General features: G+C 42.2%; 1 protein-coding gene across 3 annotated transcripts in view; it reads right to left on the bottom strand.

The window, feature by feature from the left end:
• NAV3 (neuron navigator 3) overlaps nucleotides 1–12,084 on the bottom strand; it is a 540,674-nt gene extending 528,590 nt beyond the window's left edge. For 2 of the 3 annotated variants that reach the window (XM_062613809.1, XM_062613807.1), the window contains exon 1: nucleotides 11,817–12,084. The gene's annotated coding sequence lies outside the window, so the exon portion shown is untranslated. Of the gene's footprint in view, nucleotides 1–9,954; nucleotides 10,167–11,816 lie in introns of those variants that run through there. The other variant, XM_062613808.1, reaches the window with a different exon arrangement.
• Nucleotides 12,085–12,396: the final 312 nt, after the last annotated feature.

Raw genomic sequence — 12,396 nt, 5'->3', positions numbered from 1 at the left:
TGTGCAGCTAGGGATGGGTATTCATACTTTTTCTAACAAGCACTGAGTAATTCAGCAATTCACGGAAGTATTTAAAAAAGGAACATAAGCATCTCAGGCCCTCTTTACCTTTCTATTACTCACTGCTTCTAAAAATGCATTTTGTGTGCTTCTGTCTCTTCTACTTCTCCACAAGTACCACACATGTTCAGAAAATTAACTTCAGCAGCAGTACATATGTATTTTAAATAACTGCCTTAACAGCAGGATAATCTGATGTATTCGGTGGCATATATTGAAAATCCCGTGTGTCAGTGCAACAATGAAGCAGCCATGAGTAACCTGCATGCCTAATACCAAGCTTCATTTGGCTTACTTCAAGTGTAACTGTGGCTACACAAAAACTCTCAGGTACTTTAGATCCTGTAAGAAAAAGGAACTGGGCTATGATGACACTAAAGCCATTATTATGTCAGTCTCGGACCACTCTTGTCTATGAGGAACAGCGTGTTGGACCTCTGGAGGCCACCTTCTTCTCCCTCCTGAGAAAAGTCTTACTTGCCCCATTCATTCTGCAAGGAAGGAAACACTAATTCTGTGGCTCTGACTGTCTGAAGATCACAATATACATGCTGGAGTATCAGAAAAGTTGTCTGCTTCTGGAACAACGTAATGCTTGCAAGAATCTCTGCCACCTAATGGTTGGAATAAATCAGGATTTGACTTGCACGCACTGACTGATCATCATAAAATGAAAATGATTGCAACTCAGTTGCCTCAAAATCTCTACATTAAAAACTAATGTGATATTACTAGAGAGAAACACAGTTTGAAAAAGGAAGGCACATGTGATGGGATTGGAAATACTCTGCAAGTAAATCTCAGATTTATTCAGGTCACAAGCTCAACTCCCTTGTTACTTCTGAGCCTGAAATTTATTTAATAGAAAGAAATAAAATGTGAGAAGGAAAGGAATGAATTATCCTACTTTAACATCATTGAATTATGTGCCATAAAGTTACTGCACTGAAGTTTTCATCAGCATGAGCAGAGGCTGGATAAGTTAGGGAGGAGCAGATCTGCCAACAACAGCCCTCAGCTATACCATAACCTATGTTTTAAAAAGTGCTGATAAGTTTGTGCACCTGGGAATTTCATGGGCCCACACCTGGTCTACATCAGGTCTTTAATCATGTCATTGATGCTAGCAAATTCTTTCAATGATCCTTTGTAACTAGTGAAACTGATTTTACTTTACTCTTCAGAAGTCTCACATTGAAGGGCTCTGTCAATTCTGCTAACACAGAGAAAAGGAAAATATTTCAGAACATAGCATACGGGATAAAGTATTTCTTTTTCTCATGCATGTATTTGCTCTATTAGTTTTAACATTATAAAATACAACATAGTTCAAAGAATGTAGGAAAATATGGGGCTAGCTATAGATACTTCTATTTACTTGATACGGGCTAGTACTTGATACTTCCATATTTACTTGATATGGGCTAGTATTGATACTTCCAGAAATACATGAATAAAGTGTGTTCCTGCACAGAGCAAACAATGCCAGAAGGACTACAGTCATTCAGGAATAAAGTGATCAAAGACTGTGCAAAAGACCCTGTCACTGCATTGGTTTTCAGTCACCAATCCACTTAGATACTCAATTTCAGGAGAAGAATGAAGTTCTTCATGATGACAAAATACACAGTAGGAGTAAAGCAAACTCTAAATACCAACCCAAACAGCTTTCTCCATCATCTACCTGCACACGCAGCAACATAGAACAGCAAAAATACTTTAAGAAACACAGGCTTACATCTGCCTCATAGAGGGAGTCTGGAGTTTTTGCTTATTTTAGCCTACTTTGAGTATGACCACATACACAGTCTTTTGAAGGAATGCCTGGAGAAGTTCACTCTTTCTGGAATCTACAAGTGGACAGTTCACAGGTGACTAATACCAAACCTGGAAACTACTGTGAAATTTATCACATGCAACTGAAATAAGGATTCAAGATCAATAACATTTATTATTTCAAAAGGCTTCTCCAGATTTCTTTCTCTAAAAAAAAAATGAACAAAAAATAAAACAAAACCAAAAAAGCTTCCCATGGTGATAAACCCAACAGAAGCAATCAGACTAGCAGTATGCCTGGCAGAACCACTAGGATTTAATCCTTGTGGCTGTCAAAGTAGCCAGCCATACCTGAATCAGCATAGTGCTTTCTTCTTCAATCTGGCCACAGATAATAGTGGCGATAGCTTCAAGAGAAGTGGTTATTTACTCTGAAAGAAGTTGGGAAAATACAAATTCATAAGTGCTAATTACTTTTGCTCAACATTTAAGCCACCGCTTAGCCAATATTGTATCCAGTATGGCCGCTTACCTTTCTAAGATTACAAATAAAAAAAGAAAAAGGGTAAAAGCAAACCAAAGAAATGCCAAAAATAGCCACATGATCTGATTGCTTTCCAGGTAGCCAGAAGTCCCCAAACTAGTTACTTGACATCCACAAGATAACTTAAGGAACTTTGTTTGTTACCCATACTGGGAACTATTTGCAATATGCTAGCTAATTAAAAAAAAAACCATGCAATGGTATTAATTCACAAAGATCCATTACAAAAGAGATATTTATAAATTTCCCCCTCCTAAACAAAAATATAAATCAAATGCATTCAAGCTTCATCTTCTATCAAAGCGCACAAAATGAACAGCAAGGGCACAAAATCAATATCAAGGGAATGTGTTGGTAAGTACCAAGAATTCTTAATTGATTCCTCTATGGATGAGATTACAGAAAATTATCTTACAGCCAACATACTGTAACTGAGGGAAATTCATGTTTGGTTTCTAACATAGTATACCTTTTAAAAACAAATTTCTGAGCTTTAGTCAAAACTAACTCAGAGTTAAAGTCAGAGGTGTTTAGCAGTTACAGAGACGTAACAAAATGACCACAGGGACAAAAGCATTGTTTAAAATGCACGGAAAATGTGGATATAAATACCATCAGTATGCAATCATATAGACAAGTAGTCTACGTTAAGCTCAAACCATCACTTGCATCTTTTTTAGTGCCACTATCACATTCAAGACTTCCACCACGCTTTGCCATTACCAGCAAAATCTAGTCCAAAAGTTGACTGATGTGGACTGTCATTTTGCCTTCATCTGTTCATCAATGAATTGTAAAAGGAAACTACATGAAACAAGGATGTATGTTTCTTGTACTACACCTAGAGTAATTCATGCTACAAAAGTCCTTTCATTCAACTCCTTTTAGCTACTTTAATTAAAAACTAAAATGTCTTTTCAGTTCAGCATGTGTCAAAAAGGAACACTTAGTGATTTGTGTAGTAGAGTTTAGTTAGAATCATAGAATCATTAGGGTTGGAAAGGACCTTAAGATCATCTTCTCCCTTTTCTCTGTACTAGAGTAAGAGAGAGGTTAGGCTGGAGGTAGGTCATGTAACCCAAAGAAAGATGGTCTAGAGCACTGCTGGTTCTTCATGTTGGTAGGAGTGCTGTGAGGAAGGTGAGATTACTTAGGTGGGAACAATGGCCATAAAATTATATATGGTAGTGAAATGTGTTATCAGTCCTTAATTCTTGACAATGAAACCAAGTGCCTGACCCTGAATGAAAAAAATGAAACATGTATCCCAAAACAAATCATCTTCCTGTTCCATCTCCTCTTCTAAACAAACAAAAAAATCCCTAACTAAAATATTTTGTCTTCCAATGTTCTGGTCACCCTGTTTGGTTTTCCTTTTCTCAGCAGTGTTGAAACATAAGTTTTCAAAAAATTCAAAGGGACATTTCAATGTTCAGAATCAGGGGAGCTTTATTTAATCAGCCTAGCTACAACTGCATTCATATCTGCTGACAGGGTCTTACTTTCTGCTGCCTTTGCTGCTTGTCCTTTCTCTTCTTTGAAGAACTTTTCTCATTTTAGGAAAGATGGCATTTGCTGGACAAAAGCAAGAAAGCAGGAGAAAAACGCTTTGTTACTGTGTTCTGTGAAACCCATTTGCAAAACTTTGTCAGATAACAAAAATAAGAAGCAGCCACACCAAATACAGGCACTCTTTGTCCTACCACAACAGGCCCTACTAGAAAGTCTGTCCTCATCTTCCTTATAAGCCCCCTTTAGCTTTTGAAAGCCTAAAATAAACTCTCCTCAGAGCCTTCTCTTCTCCAGGCTGAACAACCTCAACTGTGTCAGCCTGACTTCATAGGAGAAGTGTTCCACCTCTCTGATCATTTATGTAGCCCTCCTCTGGACTCACTCCCATAGGTCCATATCATTCCCCTGTTGAGGACTCCAGAGCTGGATACAGCACTTCAGGTGGGGTCTCACATGACAAGAGCAGCGGTGCAGAATCACCTCACTCAACCTCTCAATCCTTTCATCCCCCAGCCTTTATTGACACCAGGGGTTGCCCAAACTCAGGTGCAGAACCTTGTACTTGCCTTGTTGAACCTGGTGAGGTTCACATGGGCCCACTTCTTGAGCTTGTCCGTTTCCTTCTGGATGGCATCCCATCCCTCAGGCGTGTCAACTGCACCACTCGGCTTGGTGTCATCTCCAAACTTGCTGAGGGTGAACCTGATCCCACTAAGTCATTAATGAATATACCAAACAGTACTGGTCCTAATACAGATCCCCGAGGGAAACCACTCATCACTGACCTCCATCTGGACTTGAGCCATTGACCATAGCTCATTCAATCAATTCTTCATCCACCAAACAGTACATCCATCAAATCCATATCTCTCCAATTTAGACAGAAGGATGTTGGGGGAGACCATGTCAAAGGCCTTACAGCAGTCCAGATAGAAGACATTTTTAGCTCTTCTCTTGCCCACTGATGTAGCTACTCTACCATAGGAGGCCACTAAGTTGGTCAGGCAAGATTTGCCCTTGGTGAAGCCATGCTGGCTGTTTCAAATCACCTCCCTGCCCTCCATATGTTTCAGCATAGCTTCTAGGAGGATTAGTGTTGGGCAGAGGGAGGAAGGAAAAAAAAGCTAAACAGCCACTGCTTTTATTTAGAAGTCATACATGATCTGGGCACTGTATTCTGCAAACAATAAAAATCTCAGCAGGGTGGTTTTAAACTGGTATCTGACCACTTGGGACTGTTTATTTCTACCCATCTGTCCAGCTTGAAACCTGCTTATCAATGCAGAGCTTCTTTGCCTCATTGCCAAAATTATCTCCAATGCACTGCCAAAATAATGACAATGTTGTGACAGTCTCTGAAGGTTTGCCTTCATTACCTCTGTACCACGGTGAGAGAACCACTGGACTGCTTTCACACTCAAGAGAAAGGACAACAGGTTACATAAATGGTGTTTTCTAGAAACAGAAGAAAAACAAATTCCTCCCAGACTCTCCAAAGTAATGACCTAGTTCACTTACTACTGCTCCAGAATAAATTACTATTATTTTGGGTTGTTTTCCATTAAAATTGGTCCCTGCCTCTCTCTTCATAAGCAAACTGCATCTCAAAACAAGCACTTTGAAAACATACTGTGCATCAGTGCTGATGTGGCACACTCCTTTCACTTTTACTCAGTCTTACTGAGGCAATTCCTACGTGCAAAGGTACCCCCTTCTCATTATCCTTCAGAATTATATGTTTCAGCTTCCTCAGAGATATCTTAGAGACATCATGCCCCAGAATATATGAGCTCTACAGGAGTTTGTATCTGTGACACGCAGATACAGCTTCAAAATTAAATAATAGTGATTTTGCTGGAGTCTTACACTGCCTAATAATTTGTACTTTAACTCAGTGCCTTATGCATATTGAAATGCTTTTAATAACTAAAGCAATTCTTTAGTGTACATTCCAAGATATACTGACTCTTGCCTTAACTATTTTGGTGGTTTGGATGACTAATCAGCTTCGTCTGTTGCAAGTTAAGACTTTCTGTAAGTATATTTGGATTTGGTACTTCCAGAAGAGCAAGGCTGCATGAATTTGTGGTGTCCTTAAATAGATCACAGTAACCCTTATCTTCATAGGTTCTTCTGCAAATTCATCAGCTGTTTTTTCAACAATTTTTAACTGCTAGTTTGTAAAGGTTATTTTAAATATTGCCAATTTAATCTTTTTGCCCCTGCTTTACCGATTTTTATGGCTTAATAACAACGCATTAGGACATAGTCCAAAGATGAAAGATTAAGGTTTTATAGTCCAGTTGGACTTTTATAATAAAACCCGTTCATCTGCAGTAAACAGAATTGTTCATAATGAACTATTAGACAATGTTGCTTCCAACATGCTCTTCCAAATTGCTGTGTTACTTAGGATCAGTTCTAACTTGACGCTATATAAAACGGAGGCAGACATGGACCTCTATTTCAAAGCCTGGTGGAACTCAGCCTACTAGCTGAAAAAAAAAGCTGGGTGTTGCACATATACTTGAAAAAGAAAAAGTAACATTTCACTGGTATTTGACATCATGGCGAAAAATAGCCAAATACGAGCAAAACAGAATCCTCAACACAGTAACTACTCCTGAAAAAGGTAATTGCACCATAATTTCAGATTTATAACTGTAAACTTGATTAATGCTTCATTTACAGATTATACTATCTGCCTTGTGGAAGATATTTCTTCCCAAATCTAAACCAGTGATTCTCTTAGTCATCAGCAAGCCATTTTGTTTCAAATAGCATCCATCATTTCGCCAATGAAAATGTCAATAGCACAGAGAGAAGAGCACATTTATCTAATTTTTCCACATAGAAGAAGGTATATATGTAATAAATCTAATACGAAAAATATCTCATGTTGGTTTTATATCATGTAAATACATTTGATATATTCTCATTCCAAATCAAATTATTTAGAACACCACAGGATATCCCACTTAAAAGGACCCTAGGATTACGTTTTATCTCTCTATGCACATGGTTCTGAATAATCAAAAAATTTCAAGTTTTCTATTTGTCAGTGACAGAAGATTCATTAAAATCTGGTGAAACAACAACTTTTTCCATTTCTGTCAGCTCTCAGTCAAGCATTCTTTCCTGTGATCTTTAATAGTTCTCAGGCTTTTTTTTAACTTTAAGGAAACATTTGTCTGGGTCAGTATAAATCTTCACTTTCTTTACTAACACTATTACTTCATCAGCTTTCAGTTACTACTCAATCATTTTCAATGCTTCCATCTAAAAGGTATCATCAGTGGGCTACTCTCCAAGCACCAATAAGGACCACCTCTATTTCAAATTCTAGCTTAGCACCCACTGCTACAGGACAAGTAAACCATGACTGTATCATGATATAACAGAATAACATTATTTTTTAAATTACGTTCAGACATGGAAAGTCATCAACATACCAGTAGGCATATAGCATAACCTTATTTTTCTTACTCACAGTCGCTTTTTGTCTCTTGGAATTAATCTAGAAGGACATTGCCGTCTCATCTGAAAAAGGCCTACTGATGTAAGTGTCTGGATCTGGAGTATATTTGCTCTACAGGGCCAAGAGCCTGACTTGAGTTCTCTAGGCTCCACTTAAACACAAATACTGCAAACCAGTCACTGCAGTAAAAGACATTTACCGGCCTGCTCCTGAGAGCCCTGAACATCTTCTCCCTCCACAGAAGTTAACAGCCAAAGCTCAGTGGGCCTCAGGATCAACTGGCTCCATTTCACAGAAATCCCTGTGAGAAGCCACTTTTGTTCACATTTTCATGAGTTGCACATACATAGTTATGTAGAGAGTGCTTCTGCTTGCACCATCCAACAATGAGCTCCTCAGACGACACCTGATTTTGCAAGCAGGCAACCATGTGAATCAGTGCTCTAAGTAGCCAGTGAGGACCAAGAAGCTCTGTCAGAAAAGGGACCAGCTTTTTAAATGCTTCTGCTCTACACAGGGTTTCTGAAATGCCTTATTGATAATCCAACTCCAGGGGACTGGAACCACCAGGACTGGTGAGCCTTGAAGGATGCTCAGAGATGGGACTCAAAGCCAAACTCTGGTCTGCTAATTTCCAGTTGAGAAGAGAGGGCAGCTCAGACTCCCATTACCCTATCTATCTGTTGGATTACTCATTGTCACTCAATTAAATAGATACAATTCCAAATATACAGAGGAAAGTGGGAAAAACAACTGAGTGAAGAGGTGTTATTTGTATGCAGTTATTTCCAAGAGTAGAAAAGAAACATTAGAGGATTAAAAGCAAAACATACAGTGATTACCAATACATATTACATCTTTCTCCAAGATGTTTCTTCAAGGAGCTTTACCATAGCATTTCTTATAACAACTGTCAGGTGAACACTGCGCATGTGGGTAAAGTTCTGATTTTACACCAACAAAATCCCAAGTATTTTCATGGCAAGCATAGTGTTAGATCCTTGAAATGTGCATTATAATGACTAGCATAAACTGAATGCAGAACATAATCAAAAACACAGTAGTATTTTTGCCCCCAACTTGCTTGTTTCTCTGACATTATACATGAAAGTTTATCTTAAAGAGATGGGACCCAGTTCTCAGAAACCAGCATCCATCTGTGGTAACAACTTCCCATGCATACACTTATCTTCACAGTAAGAACTGACCTACATATAAACAAACCAGTCCTATCCATGCAAATTCTAATTGCTCTCAGGCAGATTGCTTCATCAACACGTGCAGGCAATACCACAGGCGGCTAGTACAAAAAATTGCACATGCATCAGTGCAAGTCAGATTCCCTATTAAAAAAAAAACAGCTACACATCTCCCTGCTAAACACTTATGATCCATCTCAATGTGGAGCTTAACTGCAAAATTTAGCATGAATTAGATAACCCTTCCCTAAGAAAATGAGAAATTCTGTATTATTACATCCCTGCACTACCAACCAAACATAATGAATTCCTGATCCTCTGCAGTATTAACCACATTAACGCTAGCCATCTAAAGCAAACATTCCCAGACTGTGAAATACAGCTGTACATTCTTGCCCAGGGTGCTGATCTTGGAGGCAATTTCTGACACTGGTTGCTCTCTACCTTCCCTAAGTCCATACTGGTCAAATCTGGCTGAAACAATAGCTTTAGGAACGATTCTGTCAGTTCCTATGCACTATTGCAGATAGCTGCTTAAGTGATGTAAAACTGACTTCTTACAGTTATCTGAAACTGATTTCAGCTATTCGTTCACAGTATTTTTAATTGGATCAATATTCAATACCATTCAGCCATTTTGAAAATTGTTCTGTGACATACATAAACTAACACATACCTACATGAACATACTCTAATATAGGAGAATAAAGATGATGCTTGCAACTCTTTTTTAGATACATATAACATTAACGTGTTTATGAGGGGAGCTCAAGAGGGATATAGGTTCCGTCACCATACTGTGTTTTGTACTGCATGCATGCTCCTCGCAAGGTAACAGCTACACATCTCCTGCTCTTTAATCCGTATTGTGACTGATGGTGACCCCTCCTCACAGTGCACTGCTGTGTTCACCGGTGAAGATGCCCTATGACTGCTCTGAATTTGGTCCCCTGAAGACATATTACCACAGGGGTTTTTGATTTTAACTGTGGGAGTCTCAGCTAGAGAATGGGAACTCAGGAAAGTTAGTGTATTAAAAGGTTCCTCAATTCTCAGATCTGATTTTTGCTCACATTTAAAGCCCAGAGTAGGGGAAAGAGGAGAGATTATTTTTTTTTCCTTGCAGCACTTCAGAGTCAATACATTTACCAAGATACGATCTGAATTCCATTCTGATTTGCAGAATGGTTAGCTAATTGGCAAGCACATACAATTTAAGAACTAGATTTTGTAGATTAAACTCATTACTTCAAGCTTTTTATGTTAGGCTCCAAGTCCCCGCATAACCTCTTCCCCTGCTGATTATCTGCCCTACTCCCTTTTCTTGTTTCATTCCCCAGTTTCAGCACTATATTCATCTCCTTCTCCAGGAAAGGTTTCCTCACCTGCCCCGGGTGCTTCCTCCTGTCCAGGTTCCCTCTCTCGCAGCCCTGGCTCCTCATGCCGCTGCCACAGAAGGAAGGCTCGACCCGAGGGTTACAGCAGTCCTCTCTGAGCCACCAGCACCTCAGCAGATTATTTGTCTGACTGTACTGTTACATTTCCCAGTATGAAGCTAGTTACTAGGCGGCAGCGGCAGCGGAGCTGGTTGTTGATCTGTGTTACCCTCCAGCTGACTGCCTTTTTAGCATGCACAATCTTCAGGCCACAGACTACGCCTTTCTTTTGTGTCTGGAAAGCCTGTAGCTGTTGCTGGGCACTAGGCACAAACCAACCTTTGTATTGGGAGCTATAAAACTCTCTTCACCTAAAAGGACTGCATCCTTATTCACCTTTAGTAAAGAAAAAGATTTAAAAAGGTCCAGGGATGTTTAAGGATGGGTAACCCCTGAAGCAAGGCTGGTTTCCTCTCTTAACCATATGCTTATTATTTACACTGAGAATAAAGCTCATTAAAAGCTTGAAGTTGCCTTTACTTTGACAGAAATATGTCATCTTCAAATATGCAAAGCAGGTTTAAAGTTGATAACCCAAGAGTTATTGACCTTGTATTTTAGCTGTTCTCAGTGTGCACTTTGGCTTTTTCTGTAATAAGATCATCTTACCACCAGATGATTATTGATCACTTATGACAGAAACAAAAAGCCTTGACCAGACTCATCTATTCATTGTGCTCAGTGCAAACTGATATGAAAAATGACACACACACACACCCCCCTCCCAAACTGAGTCACAGTCAAAACCATCATCTAGGGATGAAAACCAGAGGGCTGTGGAAGCCAACAAGTAACAGTAAGTTTTAGCAGAGACCTGCTTGGTGAACTACTACCACCTGACAATAGCAACAGCGCTACCAACTGAGTATGACAGCAACTGGGAGAAGTCCTTATCACCTAACCCAAACCTGCACGTGGGCTGGGTGATGGCCCAGGCCAGGGAGACACTGTATGGCAGTATGAAGAGGCTGTGAAGCAGGAGCAGGGACTGGGGCTGGGATGGCAGCTCAAGACTCATGGCACCATCAGCTCCGGTGCCAACCCAACACCAAGGCAGCAGCAAGGAGACAAGTCCCTCATCCTCGACTTCTTTGGACAGGCCCAGGTGGGTGGGCAAGGTGTGGGTCATGGAGAGAGAAGCTTCTAGACTAACCTGCTCACAGGTTTCCATGATCTGCTTCACCCCCCTCCCAGGGGAAAGTAACCCTTACCGCATTACCCAGCTGGGGGATGCTTTGGGCTACTCTGCCCCTCTGCCCTCTGACTCTAGGGAGAGGGATGTCCCTGCCCGCACTAGCGGGGGCTGCGGGGCAATGCGGGGGGCATGGCCGGGAATAGGGGTAGCTCGGAGATGCGGCGGGTACCGGCCGCACCGGGAACGGGCGGCGGGATGGCTGCATCCTCGCTGGCCGCAGATTTTAAGGTAAAGTGTGTGCGATGTCTCACCCTCAAAAAAGGGAGGAGGAAGGAAAGATGACCAAGGAAACAAACCAGGCAAGGAAGGGATGGGGGGAAGAAGAAAAGGAGGGAGAAACAAAGGGAAGAATAAAACCCTCTCTGGGAACAAGCAAACAAAGAGGGTAAGAAGAGCTCGGCGGTCTCCCCGGGGGGTCACCCCCCGCCGGGCTCCCCAGCCCCGCGGCACCCCGCCCAGACGTACCGCCCCCCCCTCAGACAGCGGGGCCCCGGCCCCGGTCTGCCGCCCCGGCCGCGGACGGCGGAGCCCGGCGGGCAGGACCCCGCGCCTCGCCGCTGTCGCCCGGGGAAGTTCGGCGGTGCGGAAATACCCCCGCGGGGTCGGGGCACCTTACCTGCCGGCTGGCACTCCTCGGGGAGCGAGGGGGAGAAGCGTGAAGAAAACAAACAAAAATGGGGGGTAAAGAATTAGTAATAATAATAATAATAAAGCCACCCCAGTTTCCGAAATTGCACCGCTCGATCAGGTTACTATGGAAATCATCGCGAGGAGGCGAAAAAAAGAGCCAGAAGCCACCCTCATCCTCTCCGCCTCCGCGAGGGACCGCGGCGCCAGCAGCCGCCGCCTCCCCCGGGCGCAGGGCTCGGCGCTCCGCTCCCCGCCGCCGGCCGCGGGCTGCTCTTCGCCGCCGCGCACCGGCAGCCGGCCCCGGCCCCAGCCCCGCGCCGCCAGCGGTGCTGCCCCCCGCCGCACAGCTGGAATTTAAAGGGGCCGTGCTCGCCGGGCGCCGCTGCCCCCGCCGCCGAGGGCCGTCTGGGTGTGCCGTTCTAACCAAAAGTTTCCCGCGGGAGCCGGTCGCTGAAGATACGGGGATCCGCAGGGGCACGGGGGGACAGGGAGCGAAGTGTTTGCTGTGCGTAGCCCTAGGCGTTATGAATTATTATATGCGTAACAGCAGGATCCGAAGGCCTCAA

Source organism: Pezoporus occidentalis, unplaced genomic scaffold (genome assembly GCF_034315485.1).
Source record: "Pezoporus occidentalis ecotype Australia unplaced genomic scaffold, CSIRO_AGI_Poc_V1 ctg17, whole genome shotgun sequence".
In the NCBI taxonomy this organism is placed as follows: Eukaryota; Metazoa; Chordata; class Aves; order Psittaciformes; family Psittacidae; genus Pezoporus; species Pezoporus occidentalis.
The sequence above is the reverse complement of the archived record's forward strand: the minus strand, read 5'-3'. Positions and strand labels throughout refer to the sequence as shown.